We start from the raw sequence: 20,491 nt of genomic DNA, 5'->3' as shown, positions 1-20,491 counted from the left end.
TGCACTTCAGTATAGGACATAGCACGCAGTAATGTTAATTACTTGCCACTGGCAAATGTAAATATTTAATAGGTGTGAATGGAAAGGAATGAAATAGCAATTTCTAGTATTAAAGCATTGTGATACAGCAGTAGCACACTGCATAAATATGAGTAAGCAACCACAGACTTTGTATGCATTTGGAGTCTGGTCTCTGATGCATAAAAATGCTCTGTGGATTCCCTTGCTACTGTAATTTGTTATGACTTTATTTTGATTGAGAAGCACATCCATAAGGGGGCAAAAGCCCTGTGTTACCTATGCATTAAGACAACCATGCATGGGGATTGACTTTCCTTATCTAAGCAAGCTGCTACACACAAGTGTAGGTTCTATACGCTGTGAACTCTAAAAATGTGGCAGGCAAGTAGGTTCCTGCAGAATTGCCACAGATGAACCAGCATCTCCTGTAAGTGGAGTGTGTCTGTCTACATAGCAAAGTGGTTATCCACACTCAGAACAGTGATGTTATATACCTGATTTCAGAAATGCTGCATTCTGTTTCCTTACTGGTGGCATCGGGCATCTTTTGCAAGTCACAGTGTGCAGCGTAGGTTCACTGTGAAAAGCATGACCTTAATGTAAAAACACACTGTGCTTATTAGCTTCCATGATATGACTTTGTGGTAATTATATGTCACAAAAATTAGAAACATGCTATAATGGTATTATAAATATGCTGTAATTCAATATATCTATATTCTAAAGTGTGTCCAAATATTATATTCCATTTACCACTGTCCCTTTGGAGAATGCAGTGTTAACGCATCCATGGACTACTGCAAAAGTCCATTGTAGTCAGGAGTATTTCCATTGATTCAAATGGGCTATGGATTAGTCCCTTACTGTAGAACCTGATCAATAGTCCCCTGAGTAATTACTTTAGCCTTTGTCACTGAAGACTCAATTTATGGGTTGGTGGGGTGAGAGGCCCTCTCTGCAAATTGGCATTAAATAATCTCTCAAGGCATTCAGCACGTAACGCCAAATTCATGAAAAGAAGCAATATGGGTCTGTAGATTCACAAATACATGCTCCTCTTCTGCTCACATTGGCAAAATATGCAGCTTTCTAGGACGGCATTTATTTCAAGCTAGTTATTTTTAAATTAGTCATTAGCAGCTATCTAATTATTACCCAGTTATAAACAGGATGCAGCAAAAACCTGACTATCATGAAGTAGAAATGTATTTGATATATGCAGGCCTTCAATACACATAATGTGTGCTTGCAGTAGCCCATGTTGCTGAGGAGCTGTGCTGCTTTGTTCTGTACTAGTTGGAATTTCTCAGGGGCTTTGTGTCCAGGAATATCTCACTGCCGTAGTCCTGATGGGAGGTGACAAAGGCATGTACAACTGAAGCCAGATCATTATCTACCAGGATGGGATGGGATGGGATGGAGATTCCTACCCAAGTGGAGTGTAGAAAGTGTTATTCAGATATGCAGCTATGTGAGCGCTTAGTATCAGAGAGGAATCCAAGAGTGCTGCTAAAGTATGGACTGAACTGCCCACTTCATAGAATCATAGAAGATTAGTGTTGGAAGAGACCTCAGGAGGTCATCTAGTCCAATCCCCTGCTCAAAGCAGGACCAACCCCATCTAAATCATCCCAGCCAGGGCTTTGTCAAGCCGGGCCTTAAAAACCTCTCAGGATGAAGATTCCACCACCTCCCTAGGTAACCCAGTCCAGTGCTTCACCATCGTCCAAACACTTCCTGGATTGTCTGTGCACTGCTGTATTGCTCTCCCCGCAGATGTAAGGGTGATTGAAGTCCCCTATGAAAACCAAGGCCTGTGATCTGGAAACTTCTGTTAGTTGTCCAAAGAAAGCCTTGTCTACCTCATCCTTCTTGTCTGTTGATCTATAGCAGATGCCCACCACGACATCACCCTTGTTGCTCTCATCTCTAAACTTAACCCAGAGACTTTCAACAGGCTTTTCTCCAGTTTCATACTGGAGCTCTGAGCAATCATACCACTCTCTTCCATACAGTGCAGCTCCTCCACCTTTTCTTCCCTGCCTGTCCTTCTTGAACAGTTTATACCCATGCATGACCCTGCTCCAGTCATGTGTGTTACCCCACCAAGTCTCTGTTATTCCAATCACATCATAGTTCCTTGACTGTGCTAGGACTTCCAATTCTTCCTGCTTGTTTCCCAGGCTTGTTTCCTACATCCCAGTTGTGGATGTGTACTGTCTATTATTGGAGATATGGAGAGGAAAGATGATCCAGTGGTTAGGATATTGGTCTGAGACTTAGGAGACACAGATTCAATGATCTGTGCCACTAAAAACTCCTGTGTGACCATGGGTAAGTCACTTCATTTCTCTGTGCCTCAGTTCCCCAACTGTAAAATGGGAATAATAGCACTTCCCTATTTCACAAGGATCTTATGAAAATAAATTCCTTAAAGATTGTGAGGTGCTCAGATACTATAATAGTGGAGGCCATATAAGTACATAACAGATAAAATTCCTGGCTCTGCTTAGTCTCTTCGTGCCTCTGTTCCCCATCTTTAAAATTGGGATAATAGCATTGCTTCACAGTGATATTGTGAGGATAAATACTGTGAGTTTTGCAGATACTGTGATGATGATACTTGCAGAGACTTACACACACTTCAAAGTGCTTTCCTCTGTCTTCCAGCATAACCCTTGTCTTTGTTGGGTTCATCTTCAACCAGCTGTTGTTCATCCATGAGATGATCTTGTCCAAGCCATCATGCTAGTAGTAATGGCCATATATAGTGAAGGATAAGTAGAAATGTGTGATGGCGAGGGCTTAGAGGTCCGAACTGAGATTAGGGTCCCATCATTCTAGAAATTGTACAAATATGTAGGTGAAAACAGCCTCTGTTCTGAAGAGTTTATATTGTAAGTAGGCAACACAGAAGGAAGGAGAAAGGAAGTTATATTATCCTCATTTTACAGATGGGGCACTGAGTCACATAAAAACTAAGTCACTTAGTGACTTATCCAGGGTCTCCCCAGAAGTCAGTGTCAGAGTCAAGAGCTGAATGCAGGCTTCCCACAGTCAACCACTGAACCTTCCTCTCTAATAGTTACACTAATGTTGGTTTTTAAGAGATGGGCCCAAGCAGATCCACATTTTTCCCAAACTTGGTAGTGATCAGATCTTGATTCTGGTCCGTCCTGTCTCTCCTGGATATTTTACACATGGGTATTTTTACATGGGTTGGGAACCTGGTGACTACTTAAGGGATTCAAACTTTGGTCTGATGTGGGTCCCTCGTTTTTTAAGGCAGCAGAGAAGTACTCCTATATGCAGAGTGTGGGTGAAACGTGGAGTGTCCTTAACATCTGAGTGCTATGTTAGTTCCAGCTGCTAGTTGAGGGCTCTAGTTGACCTTTACAGTTGAGTGCTGTGTAAGAGCTCCAGTTAAACAACATTTCTAGCAGAGTGCTACTCAGTGGCTCCATTCGAGTGCTGGCTGAGAGCTCCTGTTGAGGATGCCAACTGAAATTGAGAACAGTCTTTGGGACACTCCAATCAGTTGAGCATTCACTAAATTGCATGGAAAAATGTCAACAAGCCACCAATTAATATTGAAATGAAACCTTGCTGAATGTTAGATGAGACATTCTAGTTGAGACATCATTCCATTTTGTTTCCATTTGTGATCCTGTTCTCACAGTCCGTAGAGTAGTGATTTCATGATTCTCACAATACTTCCAGAAGGGTTCACCCCCACTTTTGCCTGACCAGCAGAGCTAGCTGGCTGATCAGAACGGAGTATGCTCCTCCCCTTAAAAGGGGATAGCAGTTTTTGTGCTCCCTGTACACCAGGGAATCCCAGACAGCAATTTGCTTCTTTGGTGAAGAATGTCTTTGATCTGTCCACTGGGGTGGTGTGTCTGGGCTCAATGGCTTGATCTTACACACAGAAAGCCATGAGTATTCTGGAAGTGTAAAGTACTAATCAACATGAGGCAGGATGGCAGCACTGGGTTGTGTATTGTTACCTGGGGTTCTTTCAACGCAAAGCTATCAGCAACTTCAGCACAATTCGTATCAGGAAGGACACAGGGTCAAGCTGCCCTTTCGGTGGCACCCAAAACCCCCTCCCCTCCTGTCTTGGTTAAGCTGAGGCTGCTGCATGGCCACTTTACGGCCTGCTGACTTGGCTGCTTTTAGCAATAAGCAATAGTGGTTTCAGGCATTTTACTGGTTTGCCAAAGTCTCCCCATGCAGTATGGCTCCATGTCATGGATGAAACTTTCCCATTGTCATACAGGGAGGTTATAATCAATTTTCAATGTTTATGGAACTTGAGGGCCTGATTCCCCTCTAATTTCATTGTCTTCTGTGAAGTTGTTCCTGATTTAGTGAGAGGAGATTCAGTCCCTTGGACCTACTTAAACCTCAGAAGAGAGCAGGGCCTGTAAAATTTGAGAGCTGTTCAGGGGCTTAGCAGGAAGATAGAGGGAGATAACTGACTTCGGATACAGGGGAACCAGGGGATCAGCTGAATTCTGAGCCTGACATTTGCATGCTCAGGCTGCAGATACTGTTACTGAGCAAGAATCCTTCTGCTGTCAGGATAACTATAGGATTACAGATGTTCAGCATGCACGTAATGTCAAATTCTCCAGCCACTAAAATATTATGCCTGAGGCATTACCAGCCTTATTCATTTTAAACTTGACAATTCAGATTGTTGCATAGCAGTTAACAGAATTTCACAACATCATACTGGATTTCCCTGTTCCTACAGTAGGTTGCTGTGATAAGAACTTACACTGAAGATTGTGCTGATTTACTGAAGGTTACTGTGAGATGAAACAGGGCAGCATGCTTCAAAGAACAGTTGTTAAGCAGAACGAGAGAGCTAAAGGGACATATTTTCTGGACACCCAACCAAAAAAAAAAGACTAATGTTTCGATAGAAAATGTTCTATTTAAATAATGGAAATATGACAGAAAAAGTTTAAGAAAGCCAGATAAATTTCTGTAGTTAAAGATGAGTGTTCAGTGAAAAGAAACGACTATAAGTGAACTGTAGATCAGGGGTAGGCAACCTATGGCACACGTGCCGAAGGTGGCACACAAGCTGATTTTCAGCGGGACTCACACTGCCCAGGTCCTGGCCACTGGTCAGGGGAGCTCTGCATTTTAATTTATTTTTTTAAAAGAAGCTTCTTAAACATTTTTAAAACCTTATTTACTTTACATACAACAATAGTTTAGTTATATATTATAGACTTAAAGAAAGAGACCTTTTAAAAATATTACTGGCACGCGAAACCTTAAATTAGAGTGAATAAATGAAGACTCGGCACAGCACTTCTGAAAGGTTGCTGAACCCTGCTGTAGATTGTCAAGTCACCACTAACTTTGAAGTTCCTGGCTTTTATAGATTGGGGCCATTAATCTTTTAAAATACATGGTTCAAATTTGTCACTGATGTTCTAATCTTAGTGCATAAAATCACATCAGGCTAAATCCTCCGTACTAAGGGAATAGGAAAGAAATTGTTTTGTATCTACAGACAAGAGAGATCACACTGGTGCAGAATGAGTCTGTTGATTCAGTATATGGCAGAGCTGGTCAAATTACATTAGTATTAGTGGATATGTTATTGTTTATTCATTTGGATTGTGGCAATGCCTAAAGACCAACCCCAACCAAGCAGGAGTGGCTCTAGCCATTTCGCCGCCCCAAGCACGGCGGCACGCCGTGGGGGGCGCTCTGCCAGTCGCTGGTCCTGCGGCTCTGGTGGACCTCCCGCAAACTCGCCTGCGGAGGGTCCGCTGGTCCCACGGCTCCGGTGGACCGCCCTCAGGCACGCCTGCGGATGCTCCACCGAAGCCGCGGGACAAGTGGACCCTCCGCAGGCACGCCTGCGGGAGGTCCACCGGAGCCGCCTGCCGCCCTCCCGGCGACCGGCAGAGCGCCCCCTGCGGCATGCCGCCCCAAGCACGCACTTGGCGTGCTGGGGCCTAGAGCCGCCTCTGCAACCAAGACTATATCCCCATTGTGCTTGTCATCTGCCAATATCGTGTGGCCCATTTGCAGAGCGGTAACAGAATTTGGGCCTTGTAGGTCAGTTTCCTATGTAAAGCAGAAATTGATGATGCACAGTCTTTCTGAGTGCAATTTGTTTATTTACAGTGGTGTTTCCCAAACTTGGGACACCGCTTGTTCAGGGAAAGCCTCTGGCGGGCCGGGCTGGTTTGTTTATCTGCTGCGTCCACAGGTTCGGCCGATTGTGGCTCCCACTGGCTGCGGTTCACCACTGCAGGCCAATGGGGGCTGCGGGAAGCAGCGGCCAGCACATCCCTCGGCCTGCGCCGCATCCCACAACCCCCATTGGCCTGCAGCGGCAAACCGCGGCCAGTGGGAGCCACGATCGACCAAACCTGGGGACGTGGCAGGTGAACAAACCGGCCCAGCCCACCAGGGGCTTTCCCTGAACAAGCAGCATCCCAAGTTTGGGAAACACTGATTTACAGAATATACACAAGTCCTGTTCCATTGCACACGGGGTGGTAACAAGCGTCATACGGACAACTCTGTCTCTCAGAAAGCTCAGGTTCAACTCCTCTGTCCCCAGAAGCTGCTGCCTGGTGTCACTGTCTCTCTTCAGGGGCCATGCACAAGTCTTACTGCTTCACAAACAGTCTCCTTTCCCTGCCACAGTCCTTGAGTTCCTCACCTGGGAAACCCTGAGTCTTGGCTACTCACTGAGACCATATGACCTGAAAAGATGATCCTGGGTGGGTCTATCCTTTTTGTGCCACTGCTCTGAGATACCAAGGAACCTCAGAGCTTCAAATGGCAGACAGTAGAGAGTTTTCTAATCCTAAAATTTAACCCTTAACCTCTGGGTGTAGTTACCGCCTGTCATCTTTATCACCTCAGCTGGTCCAATCAAACTCCATCACCCCCACTCAGCTGGGGAGGAGGATTATATCATTATACAAGTGTTCAGGACACAGTGTGCTCAGCAAACCTACAGTGGTCCCAGTGATAGAAGAGAATAGAGCTCAAAGGCTAAAGGGATAGACTTGTGTAAATATGGGGCATCAAACCATTTGTTGTTACAACATTCAGATCTTGCATTTAAAAGATCTCTTAGAACCTCTGTTCTTCTCTTTAGGCATCTTTCTGTGAGGAAAAAGAGAGGAGAGGGGTTTTTGCTATGCAAGTTTTTACATGTGGTCCTACTTTGTAAAGAACAATGATGTTCAGCTAATAGGCTGCAAGTGTTCTGTGTCAATGTCTAGATTGTGTCTCAAACCTCTCAATCATTTTTACTTGTATGTATGAATAGTCACATTGGTATAAAAAGGAATCAAACGTTGGTACTCGTGAAAGGTAAGGTAAATGGAAAAAGTAATAGAGATGAGCAAACCTGTTTCCTTTAGGTTTTGCTCATCTCTATCTTTATAGGTTCAGAATGAATAGTTTCTATACGTGGACCTATGGAAACCTGCTGTGTAATATTTGTAAATACCAGTTTTGTTAATTAAAAATACACTTTATATGCATGGAATGAACATTTCCACAGTGTGTGTGTGTGTGTGGCAGTTTGTCTTATATATAAAAATGTATATCTGGGTGGGAAATGTTTTATATGCAAATAGTGTTTTCCGTCAGTTGCTACCATTAATCAAATTGAGCCTGTATGTAATAAAATGACGTCTCATGAAAATTCATGATTGCTGCTACAACAGTTGTCAACAATTGCTGGGTGCTGCTGGTCCTGAGCATGAGTTGTGCAAATATATATACACAAAAATATGGGATTCCCAGTTGTTTTTATAATGACACCATGCTCACAAGCCCACTACTTTCTGCTTTATTTCAGGTTCCTAAAGTCAATTTTGGCCCCAGGTTGCTTCCTGGGTAGGAGGGCCTTTTAGGTTTTCCAGTGAAGAAGCGAGCATCATTGTAACAGCATTAAAGAAAGCAAAAACTGTTTGCTCCGAGCTACAAATTATAGCAACATTAAGCAACAATTACTATAATGAAAATTATTGAAGCAGCAAGGTAGCAGACAAGCTGTGTACATCTGGTCTGTTCATCTGCTTCTATGGAGAGTGCTTCAGAGAGCGAGAGAGCTGATCATGACATTTTAGTAGTGTTTTAAGCAGAGAACAGAGAATGTTGTTCCCTCTCATAAACTTCCATTTTGCCCTCTTGAAGAAAAAAGCTTATGAAGTGCAAACATATATCTGCATCCTATAACTACAGAATAACATCTCCCAGTAGCAGATTACATAGCAACATCCTGTTGTACTATTAGCTGAGCTCAGTAGGGTTGGGATGGGAAAATCTAGGTACTGCAAGAATGGGTCTTTAATCATTTAGTAGCTGAGTCTGTGTTAGGAAGCCCCATGCTGCTAGAGGTGTCATCTTGCAAATGAGATGTAAATTTGAGGTCCTGACTCTTCCTGATCATTAAACACTGTGGAAAGAATAGTGGTGATTAACTCTAATATCCTGCCAAATTTGAATTTGAATAATGATTGTATTCTGCATAGAGTAGTGAAATTCCCCTTCAAGCTTCAGTTGAATTGTATTCATCTCTGCTAAAGTTTTGTAGATTTGCTGTGCAGTGTTGGTTGCTGCATTTCACTGAGAAATGACTGATCATTAGTGTCTGTGAAGTGATATGAATGTCTAGTTTGTATAATCAGTTAGCAGTGAGTAAAATAAAATCCATAGGTGCCCTATCTAAATGAAAGTTAGACAGATAGATAATCTTTATTGCATTTGTCCAACTAATTGATCAGATTTTGATGATATTTCTTGATCCACAGTATAAAAAAATCAGTCACTTTTTAATCTATACATATTCCCTTTTTATTTTTTTATTTTTTTTACTGGTGCATTTGACTTTTTTTTTTACCCATGTCCTAGGTTCTTCTGTAATAGACTTTCAGCCTGTCTGGAAGCAGGATGGACTGGAAAGCCCACAAGAGACAGCCCTTATGAAATGTGAGCCAAACATCTGAATACTTATCAGAACCAAGCCTCCACATTTTGTAAAGTCCCCTCCGGGCTATGGGCACTGATTCAAGAAAACACTCAAGCATGTGCTTAGTTTTAAGCATTTACTTAAGTCCATCCTTGTTCAGCAAAGCCCCTAAATCATGTGCTTATGGTTAATCATATGGTTAAGTGTTTTGCTGTACTGGGGCCTTTATGAACAGCATAGGCCAATCTGGCTCCGGATTCACCTTTTTTAGACACTGGCATAGTAAGGAAGGGGAAAAATGCATTTTGTTAAATCCAGACTACTTAAAGTTGCAAATCCTAATGTCCAGGTGCTCTCCTGTCCCCCATTCGATATACCACAGGGAAGGTTTTTTAAGTCATCAGGTTGAATCCCAAAAGAGAGTAAGAAGGCAAAATCTCCTTTACAAACAACACTGGCTTTGAACTTCCCTTTGCCCACTTTCATAGGAAGGATGAAACTTTCTGATCATAGGAACTACCCAGCTGGATCAGACATAAGGCCCATCTAGTCCAGTATCCTGTCTTCGACACTGCGAGAGACTTCAGACAAAGGTGTAAGAACCCCACAGTAGGGAGATGTGGGAAAATCTGCCCTCATCCCAACTCATCTCATCTGATCCTTGTCTCTAAGAGCCAATGATTGGTTTAAACCCTGAAACCACAGGTTTAATGTCCTTTCCAAAATTATAACTTTGGATTTCTGGAAATTTTTTAGATCTATATAAATATCCAGTCCCTGACAGTTGCCAACGAACTATAATCCATTTAAAAACACACTGGGGCAGATTCTGCCACTCATGCATAGGCTGGATATTTCCTTATCCCTACCGCGGTGCCTTGGAATGAATGGGACTGCTTCTGGAGTAGGGTTATTAAGGGAGCAGAATCTGGTCTTTGGTGAGAAAGTAAGGACTTCCATCAAACATGTTGTCCTGAATGATCTGATTGTTGAGCTCTGTCAAGGTTGGTAGGCCTGGAAAATGGCTTGTCTTAACAGTTGTTCCATAATACTGCAGACTGGTAACTGGGGTGTAGAGCTTTGACGTGTGTGCCATCTCCATCCATAATCCATAGCGAGGATTCATACAACAGTACTGGTTCTATGACCAGTTCTGGTGACAGTTCTGATTTTTCAGTGGGAGAATAATAATAATAATAAAAATTGTAATTGTAATTATAATAAAAATTGTATTTTTATACCACAATAAGTTATTGCTATTTTCCTAATGGACGGTGAGATTCACTTGGGAGAATAAAGCCAGCAGCACTGCTGTGAATTTTTACTTTAGATCAATGACCAACTCTACGCTCTTATCTAGCCACTTGTTGACTTTTCTGTGTGTGTGTGTGTGTGCGCACACATACTTCTTATGTAAAGAGACTTGGATTTTAAATATTTTAAAAAATACTGTACATTGTTTCATATAGCGTTGTTGTGGCCACATTGGTCCCAGGATATAAGAGAGATAAGGTGGGTGAGGTGATATCTTTTATTGGACCACCGTCTATTGATGAGAAAGACAAACTTTCAAGCTTATACAGAGCTCTTCTTCAGCTCTTCACAAACCTGAAGAAGAGCTCTGTGTAAGCTCAAAAGCTTGTCTCTCTCACCACTAGAAGTTGGTTCAAAAAAAGTTATTACCCCACACCCACCTTGTCTCTCTAAAAAAGATATGAATGCTTTTAAAAAATAATTGAATAACCAAGGAACCTTGGAATTAATAGACTGTAAAACAGTCACACATTCTGAAAGAGTTTGCTTATTCTCATACACGTACATTTGTTGATGTTCAGTGTAGAGCAGACCACTGCTCTGGAGAATGTGGCCTCTGACGTTGCACTTATGTTTCTTCTAAGACTCATTCAGGGGAGAAGTTGGGTGTCTTTTGCTGTACATATACACACAAATTCCTGGAGTCTAACCTAATCTTGCAGGGTGAATTCCATTGAACACTACTGAGGCCCTCCATTCCTGCAGCACAGGTGATGTTTTCAATCTGTTTATTTTCTTACATGTAGCTGTCACTGGCATGAATAGTGAGTATAGGAATAGAGTCTGATCCAACTCTCATTAAAGTCAATGGGAGTCTTTCCATTGACTTCAGTGGGAGTGGAATAAAATCCCAGGGTCCTGACTGCAACCCAGTCCCTTTTAGACCACACTCCCATCCCAGAGCGGGGAATACTTCCTTTGTCTGTCTTCTCTGTTTATATTAAAAGCTATTTGTGGCAGGGATGACTGTGTCTCATTATGTGTACATACGGCGTTTAGCACAATGGTTCCTTGATGTTGATTGGGACGTTTACACACCGCTATAAGAATTGGACCAGACCCATGAAAGATACATAGACTCCTCTGAATTGTATTATTTTCTTTTTAAAGTGAGCAGTTTATAAAGCTCTTACATACAGTTGCTGGACACCCCAAATGTATGCTGGATGTGAGCACACTTAAAATAGCATTAAATTAATTTGCAACTGGATATACCATGCCTCCCTGGGAAGAGTAACTTGCAGACTAACAACTCTTCAATATGACTGAATCCTTTTGTTGAATATCACGAAATAGACCTTGAATTTCTCCGGTTGGAGTACAAAAGAAAAAAATTGTTTATCTGTTCTGAAGAAAAAGTTATTTACTGCAAAGCTGACGAGCTGTAAGCCAGAACTCTCTTGAATTATGCCATTAACACCTGGCCTGTCGCATAAGGCTTTTTTGTAACTCCTGAAAATTGGTGATGGCTCAGTGTGACCGTGTTTATTCAAACCCATAATTTTTTATTCCATGGTCATGCCATTTGTTTTTCAACTAGTAACCATCTTTCATCTCACCACTGGAGACACAGGTGCTGTATTGAAGTGATGTTGCACGGTGTATGCTGTCATAGGGTCAATTGTGTTGATTGCTAGCAGACTGGATTAAACAGAAAGCACACAGTACTTCAGTTAGCCTTAATTAGAGTATGCAATACATGTGTTCCATTCCAGATGAGACAACTTAATGAAAAAAGCAGCAGGAAGTCATTATAAAGCAAGTAAATAAGGCATTGTTAGAGCGGCAAAGAAACTAGCAGAAATGCTTTGAGAACATATTCATATGAGGGTTTGGGGGAGATGCAAATTTAAAAGGATATTTGTTCTTTAATTTAACTTCAGGGGTCCCATCTGTGAGATGGAGCTTTCTTTTTCCTGCCTTCCTTGTAAACACATACAGAAAAATGCACGTCAATAATTGAAAACATGGGTGTTCCAAATTAGAATGGCAGCATCTGACACTCTTTTTGCACGGGGGTAAATAATTACAGTAGGTTTAAGGCAGTGGAGAATCAAGCCTTTAGTGTGATGGCAGTCACAAAAAATGCATTTTATATCCTCTTTAGACTCACTTTGGAGAAGGCATCACTGACCAGACAAGGTGCAAGACAATGGAGAATAAGGAAAAAAACAGATCTTGAATGTGTTTGGGGATGGAGTCAGAGTCATTCAACTGAAACACTGGGGCCAAATCCCTAGCTGGTGTAAATCAGTCTATCTCCATTGTCTTTAATATTACCTCAGCTAAGAGGAAGCTACAATAACATTACGCTAATGTAGGTGAGAAGGAGAATGGGAGGAATGAAGTAGCAGAAGGAGAAACTGCAGTTGGCAGATGGAAGGTGTTCATATACAGCTACTTTAGCTGGCATTCTCAAAGGGGAGATACAGCTGTGAGTTAAAAGCTCTGTTGCTACTTTTTCCCCTCAGCATGTAGGTTCAGAAATGTAAATACTGCTGTAAACTAGAAATTCTGTGTTTATATCCACCCGCTCAATGAATGACCAGCCATATCCTCACCCCTTGGAAATTGTGACAGATTCCAGAACGTTCCTTAGCCAGACATGCAACCTCTATACAGTGATAACTGAGGAATGAAGCTGTGCATTGTGTTGTGGGCACTGGGGAAAAGAACTGTTCCTAAGCCCATTCGTTCATGCTCTCCTTGAGAATTCAGGCCCAGAGACCTGGAGAATGTGGAAATCCACAACTCCACTGGGCTCACGTCGGTAGCGTGCCATGGAACATGGGAGGGGGAAGACACAGTAAGTGGTAAGGTGGAGGACTAGTGCAGAGCCAGAAGACAGAGGGATGGAATAGGAATGACTCATAGGCAGAGGAGTTACTGGATGAACTTGGATGGGACCCAGGAGAAAGGTGTGAAGGGGATAGTTGGGCAGCAAGTCGGTGGTGGGGAAGGGATGCGGGCAGCAGCAGCAGCAGGAGAGAGGAAGTAGAATGTCCTGGAGGAGAGAGGGATGCTAATTGGGGGAGGGGGGACTATTGAAGAAAAGGAGGCATCAGGATCTGATGAAGGAAACCAGATTGTGTTATTCTGTTCTACAAAACGTACTGAGGGGAAGAGGGGAGGACGGGGGGACTTGTGGTTCAGTGGACAGACCTGGGAGCTGCCTGACAAGAGCTGTAGATCTGTGCCAGCTGAAAGGGGGAGTGTCACGAGAGCAGGGGCATAGGAGCCAAGAGCTGGAGCTCCTTCTCAGCTGCTTTTGTAAGCAGTAGACCTGTGGTTTCATAGTGGCCCAAGTGTGTCATTAAATTAGAACCAAGGGGTCATATTTTTTAAAGAACTGTATCTGTCTTCATTAGAATCACAACTTAGAGCACCAATCTGTAAAAATATTTTGGATCTGATTCTACACTGCCTTGCTCCTTGTGGATTCATTCCCACAAATCAGAATGCTTGAAGTTTATGTCCGCTTTGCCCCATTGTAAATGACCACATATGGTACAAGGCAGTGGAGAATCAGGCCCCTTGCCTGCATCCTAATTGTCTCCTGCCTCAGCTATGGCAATCTCCTCCTCTTGGGTCTTATTTTATTAACCTTGCTCCACCCTTGTAATACATCCAATCTGCAGTAGCCAAAGCCATAACACTCTCCTATTATTTAACAGAATCTCATGTTTCCTTCCACTCTACCAGTGACACCAGCCTTGAAACCCCTTTCATCTCTGTCACTCTCTCATCTTGGTAGGACTGGCACGTTCTCAGCACTTCTAGAAATCAGGCCTCTTATCTAGTTGCCTAAGTGTGGATTCAGCCATCCAGGGTTGATAATTGTGGTTATTATTGGTACTGCGAGTGTCCTCTATGACTCATGTCTCTGGTAAAAGGCTGTCTTGCATGGAAGCTTTACTCTAAGAGCTTTATTCCATACGACTAAATGAAACATCTTTGAAAACTAACACAAGCATTGATTCCTCTCATCCCCATCAGTAATGTGGCAATGCACAACGGTATTTGTCTCCACACCAGCTGTTTGGGGACTTACAAGAGTGGCCAAGCCAGACTGCTTGCATATGTTTCAGAGTTGCTTCCTTCCTATTTAACCTTCCAGATAGAAAATTAGTAAACACAGCTTCATCCTTTAAGTTGCCAACCACTTTGCATTCTGGATTAACTGTTGTATGGAGTCTTTGAGGACTGTGACCATTTGTTTCCTTGGCATCTTAATTACTTATGCAATTATGCATAGTGCTCAAATTAGCAATGCATTTTCAAAACCGGTTCACCAAGGTGATCTCATGTCAGTGAAGGGTTTGAATAGAAGATTGTAGAATGTTTTTAACCTGTGGTGTCAGTACTGGATGTGGGCTGCAGCTGTGATTGGAAGTATTGTTGGAGCTAAAAGATGATATCTGAGTTCCAGTGCAGGGATGTTTAGAAAGTTGTAGTCTTTAGCGTTACTAGGTAATCAGAAAGTTGTTATTAATCATTTACATTGCAGAAGCACCTAGACACCACAACCAGGTCATGGTTCCATTGTGCTAGGAGCTGAACAGATAATACTAAATGATGGTCTCCTCCCCCTGAGAGCTTAAATTGTGCATGCTTAGCCACAGGTCAGTGGAGTGTGTACATTAACACTAAATATAAATGGACATGTATCACTGAAGGTATTACTTATGAGTATAAGATGGTATCAAGCAATAATGCTCAGATACTACAGAGATGAGTGCTAATACAAAATCCTAAAAAAATAGGTGTGAATGAGTATGAGAATTGCAGGAGCAAAGTTGAATTATCCTAGGCTGGTAACCAAACTGCAAAGACTAAGATACTATAATATAGAGTCACTCTGAGGTATGTACAATACTGCAATAAGCCTCAACAGGATAGGCTCTAGAAAGCTACTGGTGCATTTGGCCAGTTATCTTCACTCACCAATGAAATATTCCAGTGGATTCCAAATGCACACTTTCCTTTCAGAAATGTAGCTGAAGAATGTCCATTACAAATTGTGAATACAGGATTTGCCTTAGAATTACACCAAATGCAATTGCTATGGGGAAAATTCACACTCGGACAACTACCCCAAAGCCTGTACAACACTTAAGTCCCATTAACTCCTATTTTGAAGACCTACCCTACACGGTGTTTTAGGCCTTGCATATGTGGGTGAATTTCATCCTTAAACAGCCAATTATGAACTCAGTACTGTTCCCTCTGAAGTCAGTGGCAAAGCTGTGACTTAATAACATTTCTTTTTATCTTAGTAACTGGAACAATTAAGTATCTGGCTGCCTAGGGAAAATAAATACAATTAAAATAGTGGAGGTCTATATTATTTTTCATTGTTGTCTGTATAAATTAATAATGTAAAATAATGTATCTAGCAAGGGAAAAAGCCTCATCTAAATGGTTGACTCTTATGAACGCATTGGGGAAAAGAGGCCTTTATTTTCTTAATTTGAAATGTTACTACTGGGCATCGCATCACACATAGACCATTATCTGTGTGGTATTCTTTCTCTGTTTAGTGAGTTAAGATGGATAAATTAGAACATGAATACCTGAGACACTCCTAAAACAATGACAGACTGGATAATATGACACTGGAACTGCATCCCTTGCTGGAATATTTCATATAATCTGGGGAAAATGTGAAAGAATTAATATAGTAAATGCTCTTTTGTCATATAATAAGATTGAATATTTCTTTATTCAAGCAAAATGCCTGGTCCTCATCTGTTATGACATATTTAAATGTAACATAACCAGTGGATTTTAGATGGTTGTATAGTAATGGTATATCTCTTAAACTGCACGGAATTGCAAGATATAATTAATAAGCTACCCAGCATATTCCCATAGCACCCACAAGTTATTAGAAGTAAAAGGAAATGCAGTGAAATGGCATCTGAAAGGACTAATGTCCAAGGTTGATTAGGGCAATAAAAGGTTATGGACCAGATCATTAGGTGATGTAAATCAACCTAGCTGTATGGCTTCTATGGAGCTAAACTAATTTATACCATGTGAGGATCTGCCTTATAGTCTAAGAAGCAGACTGGGATTTCCAAAGAAACCTAATGAAGTTAGGTGCCGGAATTCCCAGCTGAAATACATATGAAATTAGTAGAAAGATGTACACTGCCAAGTTATTGATAAGAACTTCAGTACAATATAGCTTTATTGTCTAAATGTACCATATCATAGGGAACTGTCCATTATAGAGTATGTAAGGCACTTATTCAGCTCCATCACAGAAACCAAAATATCTCTGATTATCGTTGTAAGCAATGTGAGGCCCAAGGTACATAGATTCATCTCTGGCAGGTTTTGATTTAATATACTGAGATTTTGTTCCGTAAGTTAAAGATGCAATCCAAGCACTACTTGGTTTGGTTTGCTGTTTGATCCTTTGGTTATCTTATTGGGACTATTTCTTTGCATGCCTTTGAAATATTATCAGTAGTAGGCATCCTTCAGTCTTGAGAGACCATGGATATGTGCCCTTGAGAGGTAAAGAATTGACTCAGTTGGTTTTATGGCAACCGTGAACGTGGCTGAAGAGACCCACTTGAGAGAGACAGTCTCTGCTGCAGCTGTCACATTTAAAGGTGATGTTTCAACCTTTTGGGCTCTACCTTCTGCGAGCTTTTTTCTCCTCTGCTAGGCTGGACTGCTTTCTCTCGTAACTCCAGAGACCTTTGTTAAGCTCTTGTTTCCAAAGGCTGCAGTCTTGAGTGTGATCTTCCCAGTTGTCCACATCCAGGTCCATTTCTTTGCGGTCTTACTTGCACACATCCTTGAAAAGAAATTTTGGACACCCTTTGGGTCTTTTTCCAGATGCCAATTCTCCATGCAGGATTTCCTTTGGGATGCGCCCATCATTCATTCAGCACACATGCCCAAGCTAGCGGAGGCATCTCTGTTTGAGGAGTGTTTGCATGCTGGCTATGCTGGCCCGTTTGAGCACCTCAGTGTTGGTGACTCTGTCCCTCCAAGAGATGCCAAAAAGTCGATGAAGGCAACACATATCAACAAAGCTATTGAGCCTCTTTTCCTGATGAGAGTATAAGGTCCAGGTCTCACTCCCATACAAAAGTGTGCTGATAACACATGCATGATACACAGAGATCTCTGTGTGTTCTGTCAGGTTGTTGTTCTGCCATACCCTCTTGCTTAGTCTAGGCATTGTTGTGGTGGCTTTTCCAGTGCAGATGCTGAGTTCTGTTTCAAGTGAAAGGTTGACTGTGATAGTGGACTCTGGGTATGTGAATTCGTTCACCACTTCAGGTTCAGAGTTGGTGATCTTGATGGAGGGGAGGGTGCTTCTTCAACTCTTGGGTGCATTATTTTCATCTTTTTTAGGCTTATGGTAAGCCTGAAGTCTTGGCAGGCTTTGGCAAAACTCTTCATAAGGCTTTGAAGATGACCTTCTGTGTGGGTTGTCACTTCCCGAGTCTTGGCTTTAGATCTGAGTCTTGCAAGATTGAACAGCTTTCCATCTGATCATGTGTACAAGTAGATTCCCTCAGTTGAGGAACCAAAAGCTTGTTTCAGTAGCAAGGAGAAGAAGATTTCAAACACAGTTGGGGCAAGTACACAGCCTTGCTTAACTCTGCTATGAATGAAGTATTATTAGATTATATTAATGTTAATATAATACATGCCTTCCATAGAGGCAGAGTGCAAACATTGAGTATAATTTGTATCAGCAATGAATAAACAGAATTTTTATTATTATTGTTTGTGTTACTGTAGCACCTAGTGGTCATTGATGAGGTTAGACCCATTGTGCCTGGCATTGTATAAACACATAGTAAGAGCCAGTCCCTGCTCCAAAGAACTTACAGTCTAAATAGACAAGACAGATAGTGTATGTCTACACCGCAATTAAAAAGCAGTGGCTGGTCCATGCCAGCTGATTTGGGCTCACAGGGCTCAGGCTAATGGGCTGTTTAATTACAATGTAGATGTTTGGGCTTGGGCTGGAGTCAGGCTCTAGAACTCTAGGAGGTAGGAGGGTCCCAGAGCTTGGACTGCAGCCCAAGACCAAATAGCTACACCCTGATTAAACAGCCTCACAGCCCAACCCCCAGGAATCCAAGTCAGCTGGTATGGGCCAGGTGTGGGTGTCTAATTGCAGTGTAGACATACTCACAATGACTGGGAGAAAGGAAATATTATTTTCCTGATTTTATCGATGAGGAACTGAGACAGAGAGAGACTAAGGATCAGCTCTTCAAATGTTTTAGGCTCCTAAGTGCCAGCGATTTCAATGGAGTTAGGCATCTAAATATTTTTGAGGATCTGGGCCTAAATGATTTGCCCACTGTGACATTATTCAGGGTACAATCTGGACTGTTGAACAGCCTTGTCCCCTTAACTCTCATACCTGTGGTGCCTTGTACACTGCTTTGCTGTCAGAACATCACATCCACCCCTGGCCTGCTCTCTCAGCCTTCAGTATGCAAATTCACTCCCAGCTAAACACATGAGCACTCTGACCTGTCACTCATGAATTATTTACAGGAAAACACCAGCAAATTCTTAGTCCCAGACTTTGCCCAGAAATGTGTGTCTTGTACTGTCCAGCAAACTACTGAATAATTAAGCTCATCAGAGGAAAATGATATATGCACCAACCTTGTTATCCCAAATGGAGTTTCCCACACATTTCAATCCAAACACATTGGTTAAGATAAAACAATGAGTTTATTAACTACAGAAAGATATATTTTAAGTGATTACAAGTGATGATGTATAAAAGTCGGGATTGGTTACCAAAGAAAATAAGAGTAATATGCAAGCTAATATTTAACTTAGCAAGCTAAGTGAACTTAAAAACAAAGGTTTTGTCTCAACATACACTGTTGTAAATTTTATAGGCTGGGTCTCCTTTCAGCCTGGGACAGTCCCCCCTTAGTTCAGGTCTTTGAGAGCAGTTGATATCCTGAGCAGAGAGATGGGAGGAGGAGATGTGAAATGGAGGACACTGTCTCTCTCTCTAATACCACACTCCACTCTTTGAGGATTACTCCACACTGGGGTTCAGGTGACTAGTAGTCCCTTGTGGACGTAAGGGCTGGGCCATCTCTGTGATGAAATGTAAATTTCTTGTTTACACATTCCTGTTGCTGAAGACTGTTGGCATCCTTTCGTCTGCGAGGAAGGGTGGGAATTGTAGCCTATGATGTAGATTGTCTTACCACAAGGTACATTTATATATGTTGAAGTAAATCAGTATCTTTTATGCAACTCAGTAACCAAGGGTCATGCTGGATTCTCCATCACTGATAATTTTTCAAACCCAGAGTGTATGATTTTCTAAAGGATCTGCTCTAGGAGTTATTTTGGGGAAGTTCTATGTCCTGTGTTACGCAGGAGGTCAGACTAGATGATCACAATAGTTCCTTCTGGTCTTGGAATCTATGAATCTATGAAAAAATTATTAAATTTAGACTGCTGATTGACACTTTGGAAAATTATGCAGAATCTTAGTGTGACTGGCAATATCTGATACTCACAGAGCTCCTTTTAATGGCTCTGAGCATTGTTTTTCATAGCATATTACTGCTCTGACCAAGGTCATTTAAACTTTAATTTCTTGAGCAGCATAAATCAAGAGTATACATTTGAAAAAAGAAAAACAAGCTAAATCTATACTTAGAAGTAACACTTAGCAGTTACTATTGGCTTCTGCATTCATTAATTAAGCGAGATTTTCTGTTGAGTTATAACACTAGTCAGTTTGCCTAGATGGTTCATTAAAGGCCCGATTTTATTACATATTACATGCTTTCTGCTTTTCACACAAACTTACTATATTGCTCAGAGAAGGTGATCTTTTAAAGCACATTAGACTAATGTTCCTGAAACTCCATCTAATGTAAGTTTTATTGAATTGCTGTAACTGAAAAAGGTCACATCATGATTTGTTCAGATAATGGATTTAGTGAAAGGAAAACAAAATGAATGGGTTATTGTAGTAAGACTGACCTTGATATACATTTATGTTTCTGAGATTTATGGATATTACTACAAATGAAGAAACTAAAAATTTTTGTGAGCAGTATTGCTGCCATTTTTTAACAGATGCTATAATACAAGACAAGCACAAAGGTGCTTGTTTCAATACTGTGAGGTGTATTAGATATAGTAATAACTAGTCTGGTGCAG

Source organism: Mauremys reevesii, linkage group 1 (assembly GCF_016161935.1).
Source record: "Mauremys reevesii isolate NIE-2019 linkage group 1, ASM1616193v1, whole genome shotgun sequence".
NCBI classification, from domain to species: Eukaryota; Metazoa; Chordata; order Testudines; family Geoemydidae; genus Mauremys; species Mauremys reevesii.
This window is presented reverse-complemented; position numbering follows the sequence as displayed.